Below are 26163 nucleotides of genomic sequence, written 5' to 3'. Positions count from 1 at the left end.
AGCTGTGGCGGAACCATCAACAATAAAAGACCTAAAGATGCCTATGAGTTTATAGAGGAGATGTCACTGAATAACTATCAGTGGCAAGTCAAGAGGACTAAGCCAACTGAAGCAGCAAGCGCTTATAACGTAGATTCGGTTACTATGATATCAAACCAGGTAGAACTTCTAAATAAAAAGATTGATGGTTTTCTTAGTTCTTCACAGGTTTACCCAGTAATGCAGTGCGAAGCAAGTGGAGGTAGACCAAACCATTCGGAATACCAACCTTATGGCCACAACATGGATAACGAGCAATTAAATTACATGGGTAATAATCCTCGACCTCAAAACAATCCATATAGTAACACTTACAATGCAGGTTGGAGGAACCACCCCAATTTCTCATGGGGCGGTCAAGGAAATCAAAGACCACAACATCCTCCGAGTTTTCAACAACCACCTTACCAACAGGAAAAGAAGCCGAACCTTAAAGAGATGCTCTTAAAGTTTATATCAGTGTCAAAAACTTATTTTCAGAACACCGAGACAGCATTTAAAAATCAACAAGCGTCGATCCAATGGCTTGAAACTCAAATAGGCCAGCTTTCCAAACTAATCTCCAAACGACTACAATGTAGCTTGCCAAGTAATACTGAACCCAACCCAAGGGAACAGCTCAACGCAATTAATATTCAAGATGAAGAAGGATTTTTTGAGCCTGAGCCAGAACCAAGGCAAGAAATTGTGGTAAGCAAAGGTCAAGGTGAGGTAGACCACAATACAAACAAATCGATGAACGTCGAATATAAACCTCGTGTGCCATACCCCAACGCGACAAGGAAAGACCGCTCAGATGAACAATTTGGTAAATTCCTTAAACTCTTAAAAAAATTACACATTAACTTACTGTTTATTGAAGCCCTGTCACAGATGTCAAATGCAATGAAATTTTTAAAAGAGCTTTTAGCAAATAAGCGGAAGTTGGACGAGGTGTCGTATGTAGAGCTAAACGTAGTGTGCTCAGCTATTCTACAAAATAAGCTACCAAACAAACTAAAAGATCCAGGGAGTTTTACGATTCCTTGCTTAATTGGTAGTTTAGATGTTAATAATGCATTAGCTGATTTAGAGGCTAGTATTAACGTCATGCCCTACAAAATTTTTAAGCAACTAGGTCTCGGGAAACCCAAACAGACTAGGATGAGCATTCAATTAGCAGATAAAACTATAAGATTCCCTAGGAGTATTATTGAAGATGTGTTAGTTTAAATTGATAAATTTATATTTCTCGTTGACTTCATTATTCTAGAAATAGAGGACGATAGCAACACTCCTTTAATTTTAGGAAGGCCCCTTTTAGTAACGGCTGAAACGATTATTGATGTTGGCACAAGTGAGCTCACGCTTCGCATAGGAGATGAAACAATCACCCTTCAAGCTAGCAATTCTAGCAACACATCAGAAATTGAAGGTGATCATCTAAACCATTCTATTAAAACTGACCATATGGTACAACCCACTTTGCAGGAGATAAGTCTGAAGGAAGTGCATGAGCCATTCTCGAGCAATAGTAGAGGACCTGTTCATGAAGATCGAAGACTACAAATCGAGAAGTTAGATGAATGGCGGATGCATAAACCAAGAACACCTGACAAACCAAATCTACGATAGAACGAGCTCAATACCTCTCCAAATCAACTTAATGTTGGAGATAGAGTCTTCTTAGATGCCGTAGATCCCTACATTGTCGCTACCACACCGAATAAAGAAATTCCTCTTACGGTACTCAGCATTTTCCCATTCGGTACGGTCGAGGTGAGTCATCCCAAGTTTGACACTTTTAAGGTAAACAACACATGTTTAAAACCTTATTTTGATGAGATTGATAGCAAAAATAAGGAGTATAAACTCCTCAAACCACCATGATCATTCAACAGAGAAGTAAGTCGAGCTTAGACTATAAATAAGTGCTTCTCGAGAGGCAACCCGAGTTCTAACAGTTTTTAATTATTTAAATTTCAAGTTTTAAACATTTAGGTCACTAACAGAGTATTTGAAGCACAGGTTCCCAACTCCATACGGCTGTGCGATATGGCCGTGTGAAAAAAGGGTAAAAAGATTTCCCCAAACACAGGCTGCGATAAAATGCCACGGCCGTGCGACATGGCTGTGGTTTAATCTGCCAAATGAACACGAGCATGCGACACGTCCGTGTCTAGCACCCGTGGACAACACTATCAAAATAACACGGGCGTGTGCAGAGCGACACGACCGTGGGAGAAGCGAATCACATCACACACGATCGTGTAACATGATCATATAACCACACGGCCTATACACTGAGGCGTATGCACCGGCCGTGCCATTTGAGAAATTAGAATAATTCTTTATTTTATTTTTATTTCATTAAGTTTTTAAGATTTATTTATTTTCCTTTTAAACATGACTTATCTTTGTGACTACTATCAAGATTATACCCTTCACTCTCTTTTTATCATTCAAAATCATGCTTGACATCCAGATTTACTTCCAATACTCAATCTCGCCAATCCAAGAATATCATCCATTCTCAATACAGGAAGTTTCACTTCTCCCCCTAACTTATTTTTATACTCTAATATCTATCTTTGTGCATTAGGGGCAATGTACTTCTTAAATGTGGGGGGATATTTATTTCATTATCAGAAAAATCCCTGAATGACTATCTTGTTCTCTTGAAAAGCTCTCATATTATATTTAGGATAAATTTTGATTGATTTATGATTTTTTTATACTTATTGAATTAAAACATAGGAATTTATGCATTGATTGTTTAAACTTCAAGACATTAGAAAATCAAACATGATAAGTTGATTTTTAAGAATTTAAAATCTTAGGTTGTTTCCCCAAAGTTTAGGCATTACTTTGAGTTGGAATTCACAAGTTTTAAACATCAAAAAGCCATAATTTTTGTGAGATTTTTGAGCCTGTTGAGCATCTATTTATTCTTTCATGCTCACTTTTATTATTGCTTGGAGTGCGTCAATATTGAACTATTATTCTAGAACTTGCTTCATTATGCATGTCGAGACCACACCATTTGATTTGATATGTCAAAATGATTAAGGCACTTAGGATTAACCCACTAATGCCATGAAAAGCCTACCTCCACGATTAACCCCTAGTAAACCCCCTTGAACCTAACAAGCCATTTCTTGTATTACCCTTAATATTAACCCTTAACCCATTATTGTTGAAATCCCCTAAATTAATCCCTATTTTTGTCGAGATTTGAGTTGAACAAATTGCTTAGCTATGTCTTGTTCTTAATAGTTAGTCTATGTTATTTAACTTGTTTTAAAAAAAAAATTATGTGTACACATTAGTCATTCCTTATTCTGAAAAAAAGCTCTGTTGTACGCAAGTGATGATTAACTCTTTTTCTAGTTAGGCAATTTTTCAATTCAATCTCGATTCCTAACCCTTTGTTTCAGCTTGTGACCACACCCCTAACCAAGCCTCATTACAACCCTCTAAGGACCTTTTGATTAATGTATCATCGAAATTATAGTGGTGGAGATTTGATTCTCATGCAAGCATATGGTAATGACCTTTCATTATTGACTATTGAGTGTTTCATTTATTGTCCTTAAACACCTCGAGTGATTTGAGTGATTCTTTAGTAAGGATGTGAAACTCTGTGATATTCTAAATTGAAGATAATTACTTAGATGAGGGGAGACACCTTTGTTTTCGGAATAGAATGCTCAACTTCGAATGTTCTAAATAAAATGCTCAACTTTTATGTTCTTTTAGTTGAATTCTCAATGTATGATTACCTATGGATTAATTTGTGATATTATCGATAGAAATTATAAGTTGGGAAGAATTTATTTTGATTATGAGTTGAGAATTTTGCTTGAGGACAAGAAAATGCTAAAGTGTGGGGGTATTTGATAAACCGTAATTTATACATATTTTTACCCCATGTTTAACGCATTTTATGGATGATTTCTCATTAGAATTGGTGAATTCGATGCTCCTAATGCTTTAATTTCATGTTTTATACCTAGGAGAGCATAGGAAAGCGAAAAGAACGAGAAATGGGCCAAAAATGGAGAAAATGGACCAAAATACAAAATCAACACAGCCTGGACCTCCTCACAAGGCGGACCACACGGCCGTATCAATTTGGCAGGCTCGAGCACAACCTGAAGTAATCGCACACGGGCGTGTCACACAGGCGTGTCCCTACCGAGCCCAAGTTGAGTCCAATTTGGAAAAGGCTAATTTTGAGGGCTCTTAGGCATTCCAAAGCCTATAAATACACCCTAGAGGAGGAAGAAAAGGGACACACACAATAGGGGGAAGGAATTACCCCAAGAAATCCGATTGATCCATCTCAGAAGCCGGATTCATCATCAAGACTGAAGATCTCTCCTCAATTTCCCTTTAAGAGTTTTGGGTTTTCTTTATGTTTTGTATTCTTTATTATTCTGAGATGTTTTCTTGTTTAGTTATGAACTAAAACCCCTAGATACCTAAGGGGAATGAAACCTAAGACGAATCTTGTTATTATTTTCTGAATCGTATGATAAATATTTAACTTGTTCTTAATTATGTGTTCTTAATTCTTTTTTTGATATCCCAAGATTCTGATTTAAGATAAGCTCTTATTTAGAGGAGGAATAGACCCTGTTTAAGAGAACATTTGTCATAATTAAGCGGAGTTGATTGCGTGCCTAGACATAGGGTAACAAGATTTTGTCGAATTAGGGTGAAACCTAATAAGGGGATCCATAGATCGAGTTAATGCAACCCTAGAGTGTTAATTAGAGAAAAGTCTCGGTTATTCAATCCAGGGATTAGACGTTATTAGTCTTGAATAGGGATAATAACATAACTTAGGAATCTCTATGGAACAAGTTAAATTAATAAATCGTCCGATTCGGAGCCAGAATAACAAGTACGTTCTAGGTGGATTTTTCCTTAGGTATTGCCTTCATTCAATCGATTTTACCAAAAGCAATTTCTCAATTCTATTCTCCGTGAGTTCTTAGTTTAGATAATTAGTTAGTTAAAACAAAAACCTTTTTATTCTTAGGCTAGATAATACAAAGACAGTCATTACTAGTACTTTTAGTTCCTTTGGGTTCGACAATCCGGTCTTGCTAAAACTATACTACTGTTCGATAGGTACACTTGCCTACATTGCGATAATAGTTAGTTCAAGAACGAGTAATTATAAATATTTAAAACCTATCATGAAATCACGCGATCATTTTCATCTAAGTTTTGTTTTGGAAAAGGCAAAGTTTCTGATCTTTCGACGATGTCATCTCTACTTCTATTGCCATGTCAAACAAGTCTTTAGGGGTGTTCCGGAGTACAGCATACCAACCTCATAGTTGGATCTTTTGAATAAAAAAATTGTTTCACTTGAGAAGAAAATACATACGACTCATCCATCAATTGTTGTCCAGTGCGAATCAAACGAGAGAAATTAACCATTGTAAAACCAAATTGATCTTTTTTAATTCCGCGAGTAGTATTAACATCAACCCAATCACATCGAAATAAGACAACTTTCCATTTGCCATAATAATCCAACTCAATAATGTTAGTAAAAAGTTCGTAATACTCAACATTTCCCTCAACAGGATTACTGTCCCTAGCACTAGCATAACTTGTAATTGAAGAATTAACAACAATTCAACAATTTTGAGTTCTCCTCATTCTCTCGCGATATTTTGTATGAAATCTGAATCCATTGATGAGGAAGGCACTATATCTTTTTACTACCCTATTGGAACCTTGGTAAAGCCATTTAACTTCGTCATTGACATCCTTCCCACTCCAAACCTATTGCATCGAAAGTAAATTAAGTAATTATAAAGGTATTATGTAAAAATATTATTATTTGATTAACTAAATTTTGTGATGTGTAACTTATTAACTTCAGTTACATACCGTTTGGCTTAACCATTCATGAAAAGATTCTTTGAATAACTTATTAATCTCTCGATGTTGTAATCTTCGAGAGCGTGAATGAGATCTCAAGATTTGTTTGTACTCAATATGTTAAAAAGAAGTTTTAATTGGTTAGAAGATAAACAAATAAAAAAGATGAATATTTATCAAATTTTAGAACTTGTGTAATGGTTCAATTGAATTGTGGTGAAAAAGAACATATCGATGTGCTTGTATCCAAGATATATCATCTAATTCTGCAATTTCAACTTTGCCGATTAGTTCTCCGTAACTTTGGAATAAATAAGTTTCGGCCAAGTTATGATTATTGAGCCCAGCATTTCTACTTGGTCTATTCAATTGTGTTTCAACATCTTCTAAATATCTAGAACAGAAGGTCATACACTCCTCTGCCAAATAGCCTTCAGCAATTGATCCTTCTGGATAATGCTTATTACAACAATAAGACTTCAATTTGCTTAGGAACCTAAACACGATATACAACATTATCAAAAGTTGTAACTAAATGTATAGAGGTGAATGAATGAATATTTTACAAATCAATTAGCACATTTCTATAGGATACATCCATCGATAGAAAATCAGTCCACCAAGTATTGTTTCAAGAGGGAGATGGATTAGCAAGTGCACTATAATAGTGAAGAAGGAAGGTGGAAAGATCTTCTCCAAATTGCATTGTCAAAGCGGCTCGATCCTAAACTTTCTCAAGTTCTTCGACATCCAAAACTTTGCCACAAATAGCTTTCATTATATTGGATAGTTCAATTATATAGGACATCACCTTTTTTGACATACAACACCGTAAAACAACTGGTAGTAAATCTTGGATCAAAATGTGATAATCATGTGATTTTAATGAATATAGTCTTTGATATTTAAGACTCACACATCGAGATATATTTGATGCATACGTATCTGGGACCTTTATATCCTTCAAAAACATGCAGAACATGTCTTTCTCTTCCTTTGACATTGCAAAAATAGAAGGCGACAACCTATATTTCCCATTTGGAAGTACTTGGGGATGAAGATCACGCCAAATTCCCATGTCAACTAAATCAAGACAACTTTGAAGATTGTCTTTTGTTTTTCCATCGACATTCAAAATTGTCCCAATTATGTTCTTGCAAACATTCTTCTAAATATGCATAACATCAAGATTGTGGCTTAAAATGTTGTGCTCCTAATAAGGCAACTAAAAAAAATACTCATTTCTTTCCATAAGTCTGCCTCATTAGGATCATCCTCTTCATCAGATTCATCATCAGATTCATCCCTCGATCTTCTTTTTGTTTGCATGTTAGGTGGTTGATTCATCTTCCCATAACTAAAATTGATATATTTTAACATAAACAAGATTTCAGATCCAATAGTCTGCTTAGGAGCTCCTCTATACTCTCTAATACCGTCAAATAGAGTCTTCTAAAATCTAAATTTATGATTTCCATCTAACCACCGACGATACCCCATATAAGAGAACTTCTTCCCATTATACAACCACTTTGAATAAGTTTGCGCAACACAACAAGGGCAAGCATAACGTCCTTTAGTATTCCAACCAGATAAATTGGCATAAGTCGGGAAATCATTAATTGTCCACAACAAAGCTACACGTAAATTAAAGTTCTCCTTTCTTAATACATCATATGTCTCAACACCCGACCACAACTATTTTAACTCTTCAATAAGTGGCTGCAAATAAATGTCAATATCATTTCTGGGACCTTTCTCTCTAGGGATAATCATAGATAATATAAAAGAAGATTGCTTCATGCAAATCCATGGAGGCAAATTGTAAGGAACAAGCACTACAGGCCAAGTACTGTACGAAGTACTCATGATTTTAAAAGGATTAAAGTCGTCAGCTGTTAGCCAAAGCCTCACATTTAGAAGATCGCTTACAAAGCTTGGAAATTTATTGTCAAATGATTTCCAAGGTAACGAATCCATAGGATGCCTTAATAATCCATCATCGGTTCGTTGATCATTATGCCACCTCATAGAATCGGCTGTCTTTGACGACATGAAAAGCCTTTGAAGTCTTAGTATTAGGGGAAAATATCGCAAAATCTTGACTGGCTTCTTTCTTAACTGTGCCTCACTTTCATCCACATTTACATCTTCTGTATTCATATTTATCCAACGAGAATTACCACAAACATGACAAGACTGTTGATTTTTCTGATCACCCTAGTACAACATGCAGTCATTTGGGCAACTATGAATTTTATCATACCCAAGGCCTAAATCTTTCATTAGCCTCTTCATATCTTGACAAGACTAAGAGATTTTGCAAACGGAAGCATATCTCTTAGAAACTCTAGCAGCATTGTAAAAGAGTTTTTGGTCTACCCTCCCAAACATTTGAAGTGAAACAGACGAATGTAGAAGGATAATTTTGAATATTTTGATCCCTCGTAAATTTCTTCGTTCATTTCATTAAGTAAATTGTAGAAATTTGCCGCTTCTTCATTTGGCTCCTCATAAAGTGCACTTCTTCCCATTTCGGTAAAAACATCTCCACCAATATTACAATCATTGGATGCAATAAAATCAGGTGGAAACGGTTGCTCACCATGACTGTGCATATTAAATGCATCCCGCAACATACCTTCCATGTCATCTTGTCTAACATACTGATGGTAAGTAGTATCAGGATAAGTCAGATTAATCATTGAAAAAGTTCCACTAGATGTACACTCTCCATGGAAAATCCATTTTTTATACCCCCGAATAAAGCCATCAACAATTAGATGATCGTAGACAACTTCACAAAAATGCCAATTGATGTTGCCACACTTCTTACATGAGCAATGAATCATATTCTCTTGGCTTGCATTCTGAAATGCAAAATTTAGAAAAGTTTTTACTCCATTTCGATAGTTGTTGCTTACCCTTGACAAATTCATCCAAATCCTATCCATTTCGTAGTTCTTGAAATCTAAAGTTGACAATATATTACAGTTACTTAACTGTTCTCAATTGATTTAAATCATGCCGTTGTACTAAAATAGATAATACATATCAAGTATCTAATGGGTGTAAACTAATTCAAGTAAGTTGCGGGATTTTCAAGTATATATTTATGTATTATGTAAGTTAAGTAAGTTTTGTAAGTTATGTAAGATATGATATGATAAATATTTAAGTATTATGTAAGTTATGTAAGTTATGATATGATACATATTTATGTAAGTCATGTAAGTTATGATATGATATATATTTATGTAAGTTATGTAAGTTATGATATGATATATATTTTTATTATTTTGGGTTATTAAATTGGTTAGCTCTAGGGCGCGGTTTATAAAAGTTACTTATTTTCAAAATAACACAATAACCGAGCAAAGCTTCCGTAATGTAAACGTTTTCAAAGGAAATGAATATTTTAAATAGACTTAAACTTAATTAATTATTTGTGGACTAGTAACAGGCTTAAAGTGTGGCAATGGTTGTGTGCATGTCTAGGATTGGATCCGTGAAGAGCTTGGTACTTAAGCAGTCCAACAGACTCACCTCCTCTTTTCTGGCTTCCTACCTGGTGCACAGCTTCCATTCACTTTAACTTAAAACAAAACATTCTGCAAACCCTAAGAAAGATTTTTGGATAAAACATAACTTCTTTAGTAACATTCTCCATGTGACACGCTGAATTCGACCGTAACGTCTAGGCCGGGTTTGGGGTGTTACATAGACTATAAACAAGCGCTTCTCGGGAGGCACCCCGAGCACTAACGGTGTTAACTTCTTTAAATTTTAGTCTCTAACATTTAATTCACTAACTAAGTTATTGAACACAAGATTTCCAGAACCACAAGACCAGGAACACGGGCGTGCCGTAGGCTGTGCACATACCACGAGATGCAATACGGCCGTGTGATACGGTCGTGTGAAAAAAGACCAAAAGCATTTCCTGAACACGAGATCCGATAAAATTGCCAGGCCGTGTGACGTGGCCATGGGAAATCCTGCCAAAGTAACACGGGCAATCGACATGACCGTGCCCACCGACCGTGGTTAAGCCTTTCAAAATAACATAGGCTGCGCCTACATACACGGCCATGGGAGAAGCGAATGGATATCGACACGTCCGTGCAACATGGTCGTGTACACCAATGCGCCCATTTTTGAAAACCATGAAACGTACGGGCTGAGATGAGAGCACATAGGAGTGCCTTACGGTCATGTGCCTTATTTCTCTATAAACACCTATTATTTATTTTATTTTTATCTCTATATTTTGAAATTATTTTTTTATTTCCTTTTAATGCTATTTTATCCTGAGTTTTTACAATTTTTATTTTTCGGCTATTTCATTATGAGTAATTATACTTCAGTATATCTTCTAAAGAGTTCCTGATTTTATCACAATCATAAAGAGCTCCAAAGCTCATCATCAAATAGGAACTAAAAACTCCAAGGGTAAAGGATTTATGGATTAATGAACCTCTACCATCGCCGGAGTATCCTCCTCCACCCTCATCATTGCTTCGGCCGATTATTCTCCATAACTCCAATTCAAGGAGTTCAGTCATCATTCAGGAAGTTTCACTTCTCTCCCTATCTTATGATTATTTATCTTTATTTTTTAATATAACTATCTTTGTACATTGAGGGCAATGTACATCTTAAGTGTAGGGGGTCTTTCATATCATCATTAGAAATCCTTGAATTTTGTCTTATTTTCACGTGAATCACTCATATCACTATTAGAATGAATTCGAATTAATTTATGATTTTTATTAATATGTCTTGAATTGAAACATAGGCATTTATGCATTCATTGTTTAAACTTTAAGACATTAGGGAATCAAGCATGATAAGTTGATTTTTGAAGAATTAAAAACTTTTAGGTTGTTTCCCTAAGTTTAGGTATTATCTTGAGTTGAAATTCACAAGTTTGAACATCAAAAAGCCATAATTTTTGTGAGATCTTGAGCCCTTAGAGCATATTTTCTTCCTTTCATGCTCACTTTTATTATGAGTGCGTCAGTATTGATTTGTTATTCTAGAACTTGCTTGATTATGCTGTCAAGACCACACCATTTGATTTGATATGTCAAGATGATAAAGGCACTTAGGTTTAACCCACTCACTCCATAAAAGCCTACCTTCATAATTAACCCTTAGTGAACCCCTTTGAGCCTAACAAGCCATTAATTGATTTACCCTCAATATTAACCCATAACCTGTTATTGTTGAAATCCCTTAATTTCATCCCTATTTTTGTCGAGATTTGATTTGACCTAATTGCTTAGCTATGTTTTGTTCTTCTATGTATTTGATTTGTTCTTAAAATAATAATAATAATAATTCATTACATATTAGTATTAATTCATCGTTTTTGAGCTTGAGTTTTAATTCTATATTCTCAGAAAAAGCTCACTTGTATTCAATTGATGACTAGTTATTTTTCTAGCTTGGTAATTTTTCAATCCAATCTCGATTCTAACCTTTTCTTTTAGCTTGTGACCACACTCCTTAACCAAAGCCACGTTAAAACCCTCTAAAAAGACCTTTTTGATTGATGTATCAACTCAATATATAGTGGTGGAGATTTGATTTTCAAGCAAGCCTATGGTAATAACTTTTCAAATTGACTAATGAGTGCTTTCATTGATGTCCTTAAACACCTTGAGTGATTTGAGTGAATCTTTAGTGAGGATGTTAAACTCTGTGATATTTTGATAAAAGGTAATCACTTAGATAAGGGGAGACACCTATGTTTTCGTGATAAAATGCTCAACTTGGAATGTTTGAAACTTTGATGTACTTTTAGTTGAATTATCAATGTATGAATATTTATGGATTATTTTGAGATATTATTGATAGGGATTATAAATTAAGAAGAATTTATTTTGATTATGAGTTGAGGATTTTCCTTGAGGATAAGCAAATGCTTAAGTGTGGGGGTATTTGATAAACCATAATTTATACATATTTTTATCCCATGCTTAGCACATTTATGGATGGTTTCTCCTTAGAATTGGTGAATTCGATGCTCTTAATCCTTTAATTTCATGTTTTATAGTTAGGTAAGCATAGGAGAGTAAAAAGAGCGAGAAACGAGCCGAAAATGAAGAAAATAGACCCACGTGGGAAATCAACACGGCCTGGACTTTCTCACACGGGTGTGTCACACGGCCGTGTCCCTTTGGTAGGATTGAAGCACGACTTACACAGGTATACTACATGTCCATGCCTGTTCAACAGCCTTGACCACGGGCTGGAGTAATCGCACACGGGCGTGTCACACGGGCGTGCCCCTGCCGAGCCCAAATATAACCCTATTCGAAAAAGGCCAATTTTGGGGGCTCTTAGGCATTCTAAAGCCTATTTAAACACCTGAGAAGGCACTTAAGAGGGGGACGCAGAGTAGGAAGCAAGGAATTAGTCAATGAAAGCCAATTGATCCATCTAAGAAGTCGGATTCATCATCAAGACTGAAGATCTCCCTTCAAGTTCCTTTAGGAATTTTGGGTTTTCTTATGTTTTGTTATCTTTATGCTTTGGAGATGTTTTCCTTCATAAGTATGAACTAAAACCCCTAAATACCTAAGAGGAATGAAACCTAAGATGGATCTTGTTATTATTATCTGAATTGTATGATAAATATTTGATTTGTTCTTAATTATGTGTTCTTAATTCTTATTTTAATGTTCCATGATATTGATTCAAGTTAATGCTCTTATTCAGAGGAGGAATAGACCCTGTCTTTGTCGTAATTAAGCGAAGTTGATTGTGCGCCTAGAGATAGGGTGACAAGATTTTGCTGGATTAGGGTGAAACCTAATAAGGGAATCCAAGATCAAGTTAATGTAATTCTAATGTGTTAATTAGAAAGAGATTTCAATTATTCAACCTAGGGTTAGATGTTATTAGTCTCGAGAGAGATAATAATATAACTTAGGGATTTCTACGGATCAAGTCAAATGAATAAATCATCTAATTCAGAGTCAAATAACAAGTGAAGTCTAGGTGGATTTTTCCTTAGGTATTGTCTTAATCAATCGAATTTTTTAAAAAGTATTTTCCCAAATTTTCCTTTTGTGCATTCTTAGTTAGTAATTAATTTAGATAACCAAACCTCTTGATTTTTAGGCTAGATAATAAAAAGGAAGTAAATACTAGTAGTCATAGTTCCTTTGGGTTCGACAATCCAGTCTTGCTGAACTATACTACTGTTCAATAGGTACACTTGTCTTAATCGTGATAATAAGGTAGTCTCAAGAACGATTCATTTATAAATTTTTAAAACCTATCACAAATATCACGCATCACTTCCACCGAAATTAAAAGACCCAGGAAGCTTTACTACACCCTATAACATTGGTGAACCCTACTATAGTAAAGCTTTGTGTGATTTAGGAGCGAGTATCAACTTGATGCCTAAGTCTATTTTCAAGGTGCTAGGGATAGGTGAAGTAAGACCTACAACTGTAACTCTTCAGCTAGCAGGCTGATCTTTAGCATATCCCAAGGGAAAGATTGAGGATGTTTTAGTAAGAGTTGATAAATTTACTTTTCCTGCTGATTTCATTGACTTAGATTTTGAAGTAGATAAGGAAGTGCTGATCATCCTTGGAAGACCTTTCTTAGCCACGAGAAGAATTTTAATTAATGTGTAGAAAGGTGAACTCATCATGCGAGTTCAAGACGATCAGGTAACCTTTAACATTCTTAAAGTGATGTAATTTCCCGATCTGACAGAAGAGTGTTCAGTTATGGAAAAGTTAGAAACCTTGGTTTCTATGGAAAGCAATTTTGAAGAAGATCCATTGGAGGAAGCCTTATATCTTGACCCTTTGAAAGATGAAGAAGGTGAAGAAAACATGGCTTTGATGGAAGCCAATCTGAGAAATTTTATTCAATCCATACAGTTTGAACTGTTGGAGTTAGAAGTCAGAGAATTTGTGCAACCTAAGTTGTCAATTGAAGAACCACCTAAATTCGAACTAAAGGTACTTTCTTCCCATTTGAAATACGTGTATTTAGGTGACTATTCCACTTTGCTAGTGATTATTTTGGCAGAACTGATGAAAGACAAGAGGAACAACTAATTACTATTCTAAAGAAATTTAAGAAAGCAATTGGTTGGACCATAGCTTGTATTCAAGGTATAAGCATTTCTTTTTGCATGCATAAAATTATTTTAGAAGAAGGTGAAAGAGCTCGAATTGATGGGCAAAGGAGGCTCAATCCTGTTATGAAAGAAGTTGTGAGAAAAGAAGTGATCAAATGGTTAAATGCAGGAATCATCTATCCTATTTCAGATAGTTCATGGGTAAGTTCAGTGTAGTGTGTGCTAAAGAAAGGTTGAAGCACGATTGTTGAAAATGAGCATAACGAGTTGATTCCAATGAGAACTGTTACTGGTTGGAGAATCTGTATTGATTATAGAAAATTGAATAAAGCCATTCGGAAGGACCATTTTTCATTGCCTTTTATGGATAAGATGTTAGATCAACTGGTAGGTAATGAATTCTATTGTTTTTTTTATGGCTATTCAGGATATAACCAAATGGTTGTAGCTCTGGAAGACCAACATAAAACAACTTTTACTTGTCCATATGATACGTTTGCTTTTAGGCTAATGCCTTTTGGTTTATGCAATGCACCTGCAACATTTCAACGATGCATGATGGCAATATTCACTGATATGGTTGAAATTTTTGTTGAGGTTTTCATGGATGATTTTTCCATTTTAGGTAACACTTATGATATTTGTTTGAGTAATTTTGCAAGGTATCTAAGAGATACGAAGAGATGAATCTTGTCCTTAACTGGGAAGAATTTCATTTTATGGTTAAAAAAGGGATTGTCTTAGGGCATAAAATCTCAAAGAGAGGAATTGAAGTCAATAAAGCAAAGGTGGACGTAATTGAAAGATTACTGGCCCCAATTCATGTGAAAGGAGTCAGAAGTTTCTTAGGCCATGCTGGTTTCTACTGAAGGTTTATCAAATATGTCTCGAAAATTTCTAAACCGTTGTGTTTGTTGTTAGAGAAAGATACAGTGTTTGGTTTCAACAAAGCATGTTTAGAAGCTTATGAAGATCTGCGAAAACGGTTAATCTCAGCCCCAATAATCGTTACACCTGATTGGAGCTCACCTTTTGAGTTGATGTGTGATGCAAGTGATTATGTCATTGGAGTTGTGATAGGTCAAAGAAGAAACAAAGTGTTTCACCCTATTTACTATGCAAGTAGAACTTTGACGGGAGCCCAACTCAATTATACGGTAACTAAAAAGGAACTCTTTGCTATAGTTTTTGCTTTTGACAAATTTCACTCATATTTTATAGGTACCAAAGTTACAGTATTTACTGACCATGCAGCCATTAAATACTTGCTCACGAAGAAAAATGCGAAACCGAGGCTAATTTGTTGGATACTTTTACTCCAAGAATTTGACCTTGAGATCCAAGAAAAAAAAGGTGTCAAAAATCAAATAGCTGATCATATGTCGAGGTAAGATGAGGTAACTCGGTCATGTATTCCTATCAACGAGAATTTCACGGATGAACACTTATTTGAGGTAAGTCGAATTCATGAAACATAACACCCTAACTCGTAACCGTTGCCGGAATAGGTTAAGAGGCATTACCAGACTTATAACTCAGTTCAAAACAATCATTTATCCAATAACATTAAATCTTAATCAATATCATTCATTCACATTCAACATGTACTTAAAACAAGCATACAAAGGCTTAATCATGTATTCGGGACTAGATTGTAACATATTAAAAATTTCAGAAACTTAGAAACCCTTTCAACATTTTAAATATCACACACCCGTGTGAACAAGCCGTGTGCCTCACACAGCTAGTAGACACGCTTGTGTCTTAGACCGTGTGGAAATAGCGCATACATGCTGACTTGTGTTACACGGCCGACGACACGCCAGTGTGCCAGGCCGTATGAAAATTGGAAAGTATACTGACTTGAGTCACACAGCTGACCACACACTTGTGTGTCTAGCTCGTGCACCCTTGGAAATGGCCACACACGCCCATGTACCAAGGTTGTGTGCCTCACACGGCCAGTAGACATGTCCGTGTGTCTAGGCCATGCTCAAGGCTGACTTGAATATCTAATTATTTCCCCAGGGGACACACGGCCATGTAACATAACCATGTGTCGCACATGGTTGAGACACGCACCCGTGTCTCTACCCGGGTAGACAAAACTAAGCTATTTGCAAAGCCATTTTGCCACCCTATAAACACAAACATTTATAAGCATAATTGACCACATTTACGCAACCCAATTGGCAACCATAATAGCCATTTCAATAAAATGTATACCAATTCAACTTGATACTCAATTTCCTATTTAATACCATGCATAATTCATTCATCTAACATTACATATCAATACCTCACTTGCATATTTTCCTTCAAACATTACCATACCAAAACATACCATATTTAAGCATATATATGCAACCAAAACATGATACCAAAATAAGCCAAATCACATGGCTTAACTTATATACAAAATCATTCCCAAATCATGATACCAAAACATAATTACTTTTTTCAAACTGGCCTATACACGTCATATTTACATGTCCACAAGTTTAAAAGTACCAATCGGGAATTGGATAGTGTAATGTGCAAATTTGACTTGTCTAAAACAAGCGAACCTCCATAAAACATAGAAAAAGAAACAGGGTAAGCTTTATAGCTTAGTAAGCCTGTATAATTCAGAATTAAACTTACCATTTATACATAATCAAAGCAATAATAAAAATGCCAACAACTCAATTTAACCATCACCTATTCACAAGTATTCATCACATATTAGTCATTTAACAAATACATAAACCATTCTTAATACAATACTTTGTAACATTCCAAAATTCACATATGATACATATAACACTTATAACCCGTAACTTATCCGTATAAAAAGTATTTAGGCCCGTTGAACCTATTAGAACTTCAAAGGATACTCGAGTGATCAATATCAATAATCCATCAATTCTTTATCATATATGCTCTTTCGAGCCATGTTCGGTAAGCTCCTCCTAAGTTGATGGACAGTAAGCTCTATTGAGCTGAATCGGTAAGCTCCAATGAGCTAAAATAGTAAACTCCATCGAGCTGAATCGGTAAGCTCCGATGAGCTGAAATAGTAAGCTCTATCAAGCTGAATTGGTAAGCTGCAATTAGCTGAAACAGTAAGCTCTTACGAGCTGAATCAGTAAGCTCATACAAGCTGTGGTGAGTCCGCAACAAATGCAGGAGCTCGACCAATACGGTAATCCCAGTAACATGTCACTCGTATCCAATGAATTCAAATAGTTCAAATGGGGCTCGATTACACATACAATGTAACAATAAGACATTCATACTTCAAATATCTCAATTATACATGTTCTTTTCAATAATCACAAGTATAGAAAAGTTTAATTCTAATTATACGACCTTACCTCGTATTTGCTCATATAATCATTGTCTACTCGTCTACCTTTCGTTTCCCCCGATCTAATTCCGGTAATTGTTTATCTTGATCTATACATTATCAAATTCAATATTTTCTATAACCATTTAATTCAATTCACATATATTTGGCAAATTACACATTTGCCCCTGTACTTTTGACTACTTTGTAATTTAGTCCTTTTTACACAAAATGGAAAATTTATGCAATTCACCCTTAACCCATAGCTGAATTTTACATAACCTCCTAGGAGCCCATATTTTCATTTTATTCACATTTTTACCACAACATTTCTATCTTTCACAATTTAATCCCTAATTCTCATTTTTGTCAAAAATCATTTTATAACACTTTTATACCATCAATAATCTATCATTAACAACAAAGAACTAAAGTGTTCAACAATGGAAATTTTCAAATTCATGAACATATTCAAAAATTAAGCTATGGGCTAGCTAATATACGAAGCAACGATCTCAAAAACGTAAAAATCATCAAAAATCGAGTTCAAACCGTACCTCAATCAAGCCAAATAGGTGCCTAACCCTAATATCTCTTCTTGACTTCTTTTTCTTTCAATATTTTGTTATAAAGAAGAAAATATGATGATATTATGGCTTTTGTTTTATTAAATCTTTACTTAATATATAAATTACTAATTTAACCTTATAATAAACCTTACTATATCATGTAATTCATGGACATAAATGTCCACTAACCATAATCATGGTCAAATAACATTATAAGGACTTCCATATTAATAAACCATATTTATTTAATACATTTAAATAATAGAACTCAACTTTTACGTATTATGCGATTTAATCCTTTTTACCAAATTAACCATTCATTCGGTAAAATTTCTTTACGAAACTTTCACATAATAATTCTATCATGCTGAAGACCTTATTAAAGTAATAAAATAAATATTTTACTTCGTATTTGTGGTCCCAAAACCACTGTTCTGATTTGACCTAAAAACGGGCTGTTACACCTTAGTTTGCTGATTTTGCCAATTATCTTCCATGTGGAATAATTCCTTGAGAAATGACATACCAACATACATCTTAGTTGTTCTAGACTATGTATCCAAGTGGGTTGAAGCTGAAGCATACCCTACAAATGATGCTAAGGTAGTCATGCGATTCCTACATAAGCATGTGTTTACACGATTTGGGATACCAATAGCTATTATTAGTGATGAAGGTTCTCACTTTGTGAACAAATGTCTTAAGTGATTGCTTGACAAATATGATGTAAAGTACAAGATTGCTATTGTCTGTCACCCCCAGTCTTATGGGCAAGTTGAAAGAGTGAACTGTGAAATCGAAGGTATCCTTGAAAAGGTAGTATGCCTTAGAAGAAAAGATTGGTCTCGATGGCTTGATGATGCATTATGGGCCTATCGAACAACATTTAAGACACCGTTAGGAATGACTCCTTATCGGTTAGTCTTTGGAAAGGAATGTCATTTGCCATTAGAGTTGGAGAATAGAGCTCATTGGGCTTTGAAGCAATTGAACTTTGATTATAAGCAAGCGGTGAGAGAAGGATGTTACAACTTGATGAGTTGGAAGAGCTGAGGTTCTTTTCCTATGAGAATGCCAAAATGTGTAAAGAAAGATCAAAGAGGTGGCATGATAGTCATATACAACCTTGCAAGTTTAAAGAAGGTCAAAAGGTTTTGTTGTTTAATTCAAGGTTGAAGTTATTTCCTAGGAAGCTTAAATCCCGATGGAAAGAACCCTATACCATCTAACGAGTTTATCCTTATGGAGCTATTGAATTATACTGAGGTATGTTTAAAGTTAATGGTTAACATCTCAAACACTACTGGATGGTGAAGTTGAGTGTGTTGAATCCTCGTTCAAAGTAACAGACCTTTGATTTTTCACTAACTCATTTTGTAAATAAATAAATAATTAGAACTTATTTTCTTAACTTATTACATTTAATTAATTTTTTTTCTAAAGAGATTGGAACTTAAGCAGGACCACTGTAACCCCTTCAACCTTTCCTGGGAATTAATTTAATGTAATTTGTTAAGAAGAAATTTTCTAATTAAGATTTAAAATTTTTAAGTTTAATTTGTTTTGTTTAAATTTTAAATTTTTATGTTAATAAAGGGGGTCAAATTTGGCCCAAGTACTAATTAGTTTTCTTCTGGAGAAAGTTTGTAAATACAGTCTGAGTTTGAGGCCCAAAACAGCAAAAGGAGGGAAAATCAGTACTTTGCTGCCACTCCCATTACTTGCTGCCCAAGTAACCCTAATGTAGCTAAACTTTTGCTACATGTTGCCCTAATTCTTCCCTATATAAACTCCTATTCATTCTACTATTTTTCATATCCCTCAAAGTAATTTGCTTAACCCTAAAAATGCCTAAATCTCCCTCTTGTGCCACTAGCCTCAAATCCCGAAAGAAACCCAGTCTCTCTTCCCTTTTTGCAAAAATCACCTATTTCCGCCATAAGAAGATTACCGAAACACTAACATTACTGCCGCACATTGCTATTGTTGCTGCTGTACACCACCATTGCTGTCGCATGCTGCCATTGCCGCCACACCATCCTTGCCGTCGTAAGATTTTCATCGTAGCAAGTCTTTACCCACCTAGCCGATTTCTTTTTTCCCCCTTGTGCAGAAACTTTTCCAAATTCTCAGGAAAAGATACCATGTCTCGTAAAAGAACTAGAGCTTCAAAGACTACTCCTGAAAACCCAATTTTGATCGATGAAGAAGTGAAAGAGAGATTTGATTCAATCTTCAAGCATCAACCTATGATGCCGAAAAAAGGTTTTAACTTGAAGAGTCATGATTTTATTGTTGTTCCTATACCGATTAGAAAGAAAATTAATGCTCTCAAGTGGGAACGATTTTGTGATGCTCGTTCACTTCTCGATGATGAACTAGTTCAAGAATTCTATGCTAGTTTGACTATTCAAGATGCTACTAAGTTCATCGTTCGAAAGAAAAAGGTACCTCTTACTTCTAAGTTCATCAATAATTTGTTTAACTTACCGGATATTGAAGAAGATAAGTACTACCCTATGATGAACAATATCAATTGGGATTTTCTTCAACAAGTGCTTAATGTTGTAACAAATTTGAGATCCCAATGGATTATAAGAAAGTATGGAAGCCATTCTTGCCAAAGAGAATATCTGAAACAAGTAGAAAAGGTATGGTTTTGTTTCGTTCGCTATAGTTTTATGCCTATCTCACATAGTTCCACCATCTCGATGGAACGGATGCTTTTGTTATATGCAACTTGACAGAAAAGTCCATTAATGTTGGGAAATTTATTCTCAAGGAGATTCATGATTATGCTAAAAAAAAGACAGGAAGTTCTTATTTTCCATCATTAATCACTTCACTTTGCTTAAAGGCCGATTTTAAAACACAAGCAAACCTAAAGGGGCAATATGTTCAAGGGTGCATTACAAATCATGATCTTGAAAGGTTAATAGAGAAGGTGCATGAGCTGAATCAAGGCAAGCAAGAAGAGCCAACTAAGCAAAATACTGAGGAGTCAACAAATGAAGCTGAAACTGAAGCTAATTCAGTTAGAAATACTGAAGAAGAAGAATCTGACAAGGAACCGAACAGTCCTAAACTAGTTGAAGGATCTATAATCCCTGAACCAGAGGTTGAGCTAGAAAAAGAAACAGTCAAGCTAAGTGTTGAACTTGAATCTACAACTCCAATGCCGACTTCTGCAAGTGCTTTAAAGAAATCGAAGCTGTCAATTACGATGGATATGTGCAAGTTCATGCACAATCAACAACAAACTTACTGGAAATATGAAAAAATTAGAGATGAATCAATTCGAAATACTTTTAAGAATATCTCTAATACTTTTGTTCCTGAGTTCCCAGATGCTATCTTTGAGACATGGACAGAAGATACTGACTATGAAAGTGGAGATGGAGCTGAAAATGTAATATCCCGAATTAGGGCCTAATCAGAATAGTGGTTTTGTGACCACAAATCCAAGATAGAAATAATTATTTTATAATTATTTTGAGGTCTATGATATGATTGCATGATTGTGTGAAAATTTCGTGACAAAATTCTATGCATAAAGTGCTGAAGTTGAAATTAGGGACTAAATCGAATAATTTGCAAAACTTGCATTCTAGAAGTTTTTAGTATGAAATTGCTTTGGAATATTAATGAGGAGGTCTTAAATAGAAATTTGACCAATTTCTCAGTTTATGGACAAAAATTGGACATGGATGGAATTTTTGAAAGTTTAATAAGGAAGGGCATTTTGGTCCTTTGGATATTAAATGAAATAAAATGGGAAAAATAACACAAAAATGATCATCTTCTCCATAAGTTGCTGCCAAATTTTTCTCTCCACCATAGCTAGGGTTTCAACACTTTTAAGCCTTGATTGTAAGTGATTTCTATGCCCCTTTTTAATGATTTTTATGTTTTTGAAATCCCAGTAGCTCGATTTAGCTTATGCTAGCAATAATTCAACCTAGGGTTCATATTTGGAAAAATACCCATAGGTGAAATTTGTGTATTTTTTGTTTTATGATAGAATATGAGGTTTTAAATTATGCTAGACAACTTGTGCTACTCGTTTTTAAGTGAAAACGAGTAAAAGGGCTTAATCGGTAAAAATACCTATATTCATAAGTACATGTTAGAGTGTGAATTTGATGTTTCCATAGAAGGAAAAAATGATCAGCATGTCATAAAACATAAGAAAATATGATGAGGTTTAATTTACGAGCCTTGGGGCAAAAGTGCAAATATGTGAAAGTTTAGGGGCAAAATGGTAATTTTGCCAATGTTCGTATTAGGGGTTGTTTTGATGAATGAATGTATTAAATAAATTAATTTGGCATTATAGATCAACAGAAACGAGATTCAAGTCGCAATTGAGGGAAAAATAAAGTTTACGGGGAATAGGCTCGATTGCTAATACTTTGTATCGAGGTAAGTTCATGTGTAAATAAGGTAACATAATTTTATTTTAAGTGATTTAATGATATTTGTATGATATGATATTTATTATCATGAAATATTGTGCTTTGTGAATTATTATTTGGTAATATGCAAATTATGTGAACAACTTGATAAGTATAAGATGTTAGCAAGTATCGATTTTTACATTTCGAAGAAGGTGATCAAAATGTAAAATTGAGAAAAATCCCATTTGAACCTTGGGAATAGATTAGGTTACAAGTGACATGTCACTAGGATGGTTGAGTTCTAAACTCGTTGAGTTGAGTCCGAGTTCGTGAGATGTAACTAGGCATCCGAACTCGTTGAGTTGAGTTTGAGTTCACTTATGGATGCGAACGCCCGAGTTTGTTGAATTGAGTTTGAGTTCGTTTATGGGTGGGTTACATGGTAGCTTGGCTACATAGATTTCAAAATCTATTAAGCTTGTTTAGCTATGAGTATAGAACTTATGTGCACATTATCCGTGTATCCGAAATCATATTCCGATGTGTTCAACGGGAGATCTCTAATAGGATAAGGAGAATGCCTAATACGAAGGTGACATGTTGGTAAGTGTGGTGAATAAGAAAATTTGACAGGTATGTGTTGAAACCCTTGGGTTGAGAACTTAGAATGATGAAATTGTAGTAAGATATTAAATGCAAATGTAACATGAATGTCTTGGTGTTCTTTATGCAAATAATGTTTATGTTGAATGGCATGATTATGTTACTTGTTATTTGCATGTGAACTTACTAAGCATTTATGCTTACTCCCTCCTTTTCCTTTATTGTAGTTTTGACAAGCCAGCTTGAGAATCGGGATAGGTCGAAGGCTCACTCACACTATCCGAAGACCTAAATTGGTAAAATGGATTGTATATTTTGAGTGTGCCATGTATAGCAATATACTCACTTTGTGTAAATGATCATATGATATGGTTATGATTTGGTAAGAAAAGGGTTTGTAAATGATTAGCTATTGGAATGGATAATTAAGTTTATATATGATAACATGTATGCTTTATGTCTTAACTAAACCATGAAAATCCTTGGAAAGGTAAAATTGGCCACAAATAGAATCAGATAGCAGCAGTGACATGAATTTGAAAAATCACTAAAAATAGTATATATGGAATTAAAGGATGAATAAGTTATGAAATCGAAGCTTGATGAGTCTATTTTCATATGGATGGAACAAAACAAGTAAATGAGTTATATATTTTATGATATATTTAAGTTTTGGTGGAACAAGGTTAGAGTGGTCTCTAAATCCCCTGTTCTGAATTTAAAAATTCACCATAAATTGTATAAAAATAATTAGAAGTAATGTTTTATATGTATAAATTTCTTATTGATTCTAGTTTTATGAGAAATAAACTATATAATCATACATATCTAATTTGTAATACACAGGGGTCAGAGTAGTCAAACCCTAAAATAGGGGAGACTTTAATCAATAAACTGTACTAATTAGCTCAACCAAAAATTCTATAAAAAAAGTTAGTAGATAGATATATGAGTCTAGTTTCAGGAAAAATTTATGGATCTTAATGTCAAGTTTCGGAACTCGAGATATGAATTTTTAAGCGACTGTGATGCAGTTAGCCAGCTTGTCTGGAAATTCTAAAATAAATTGTTTAAGCTGTTTAATTAATGAATTAAGTTTAGTAATACCTCGTACTCGACTCCAGCGGCGGTCTCGGGTATGGGGGTGTTACAGAAAAAGACAAGGGGAATGAGTCAGAAAAATAAAATGGGGGATTCTTTTCTTGTTATTTATTTAATTATTTTTAGGACTTTAGGAATTGATTTATTTCATAATTAGGATTTAATTTCTACAGAATAAAACATAACAAGCATGAATAAACTTAACACTTCTTTAGAAAGAAAAAGATTAAATGATGTGGTAATGGGAATGAACATGGATTGGGTTATTAGGAAAGACTTGATATTTAGGCAGTCTTACTCACCTCTCTTTCTTTAAAACCCTACCTGGTGTTCAGTTTTCATTCATTATTTTATTCTTGCAATGAGGACATTGCTTCTTTTTAAAGGGGTGTAAGGTAAATAAATTGCCCAAATTTTTAAATTTTCAAGTATGTTTCAATCATTTCTTTCATAAGTATGTTTTAACAAATGAATGTTTAGAGACAATTTTTGTTAATGAATTATGAAAGATGGTTTTATCTGAGTGAAAGTATGTTATCATGAAGAATAGAATGCTTGTATGATCTTAGCCGTAGTAATGTGCCATGAAAACTTAGTTTCTCTTGAGATTAGACATGAAGCGTTATATCTTTAGAATTGACTTAATAACTTTCTTGAGGCGAAATCCTAGGGGACATAAAAATCTAAAATGATATAGGCACTATTTCTTTGGATCGTTTGAGCCTTTTCAAGCCAACCCTATGATATTAGACCCTTGAAACTATAATTTTAATCTTAAAGGCCTATTTATTGTAATGAACCTACATTATAAGCCACATTACCATCTTTTTATGTTATCCTAATTTTGTGCACCCATCTTAACTGAAGTTGTCTTGGTAATCAACATTTGAGGAAATTTTTCAAACAGATGTATGTCCTCATGCTTAAAAAAAATGAGATGAAGGAAAAGCGAAGAAAAGTTTGCTCAATCTCCAAAAAGAAAAATGTATGAGCTCGAGTTCAAAATAAGTTTGAAGGTATTCCAAAGTTTCACTTAAAGAAAAAGGTTGTATTTCGAGAAATCCAAGACAAAGTTAGAGGTTAAGATTTTGCAACCAAAATGTCTCATCTCTTAAAATCCCTATCTTTCACCGAGCCCCATTACAACCTTATAAAAGACTTATTCATTTGATGATTATGTCACCTACATCAGTGGAGAGGAAGTAATAAGTTCAACATATGAAGATCATAAATATGCCTTATGATTGTTTGCTTGATTAATAAGAAATTATGTTGAATGAAGAATGTTATCTGTGGCTGTGACATACATACAAACTATGATTCATGTTTGCATATTTTGAAACTTAGTATGAAACTCTAAAAATGTTTGCATGTGAATAACTTGTTAATAAAGAAGATCTATGAACATGAAGTTATTAATGCATGATTATGGGTCAAAGATTGATGCTGCTTACATAATTAGCAATTTTGTCTTAGCAAGACCTTTTGCTATGAATAAACATTACTCGGGACGAGCAATGATTTAAGTTTGGATGTGTGTAAACTGAAAAATATATAGGATTTTCCTATGCAATTTATCACCTTTTTACTTAAATTCATTGTTAAAACTAAGTAACTGTTTAATAAATTAATGAAATATGTGAAAATATGAAATTATGACATAAAAATTATTAAAATGTGATTTTATGCTCTATTATACAGTTTTCATGCATAAAATGGCTTATTTTATATTTATTTGAACATATTATATTTTTAAGACATAAAATGGGCCATGCATGATAAATTAAATAATAAAATATAAAATTATAATTAATAATTCATTTTAAAAATATTTCAATAATAATTTGGGTTTTAATTATTTAATTATTTCATTCTTTGGTCCTTTAAGATATTGATTTATTTTGGACAGGTCTAATAGCTTTATTGGATTACAAAAACCGTCCAAATTGAAGACCAAGTCAACCCAATTTCGGCTACACATGGCTGTCCATATAAACCACTTTTTGGTTTAATTACAGATTTGCCCGAAGATTTACATTTGACCGAGTCTCAGTCCTGAGTTGTTATGGCATTTAAATTGCTTAAAAATCAAGCAAAATTCAACTCAAAATCCACTAAGCATGGTAGACC

Source organism: Gossypium hirsutum, chromosome A08 (genome assembly GCF_007990345.1).
Source record: "Gossypium hirsutum isolate 1008001.06 chromosome A08, Gossypium_hirsutum_v2.1, whole genome shotgun sequence".
NCBI lineage: Eukaryota > Viridiplantae > Streptophyta > Magnoliopsida > Malvales > Malvaceae > Gossypium > Gossypium hirsutum.
Note: the sequence above shows the minus strand (reverse complement) of the source record.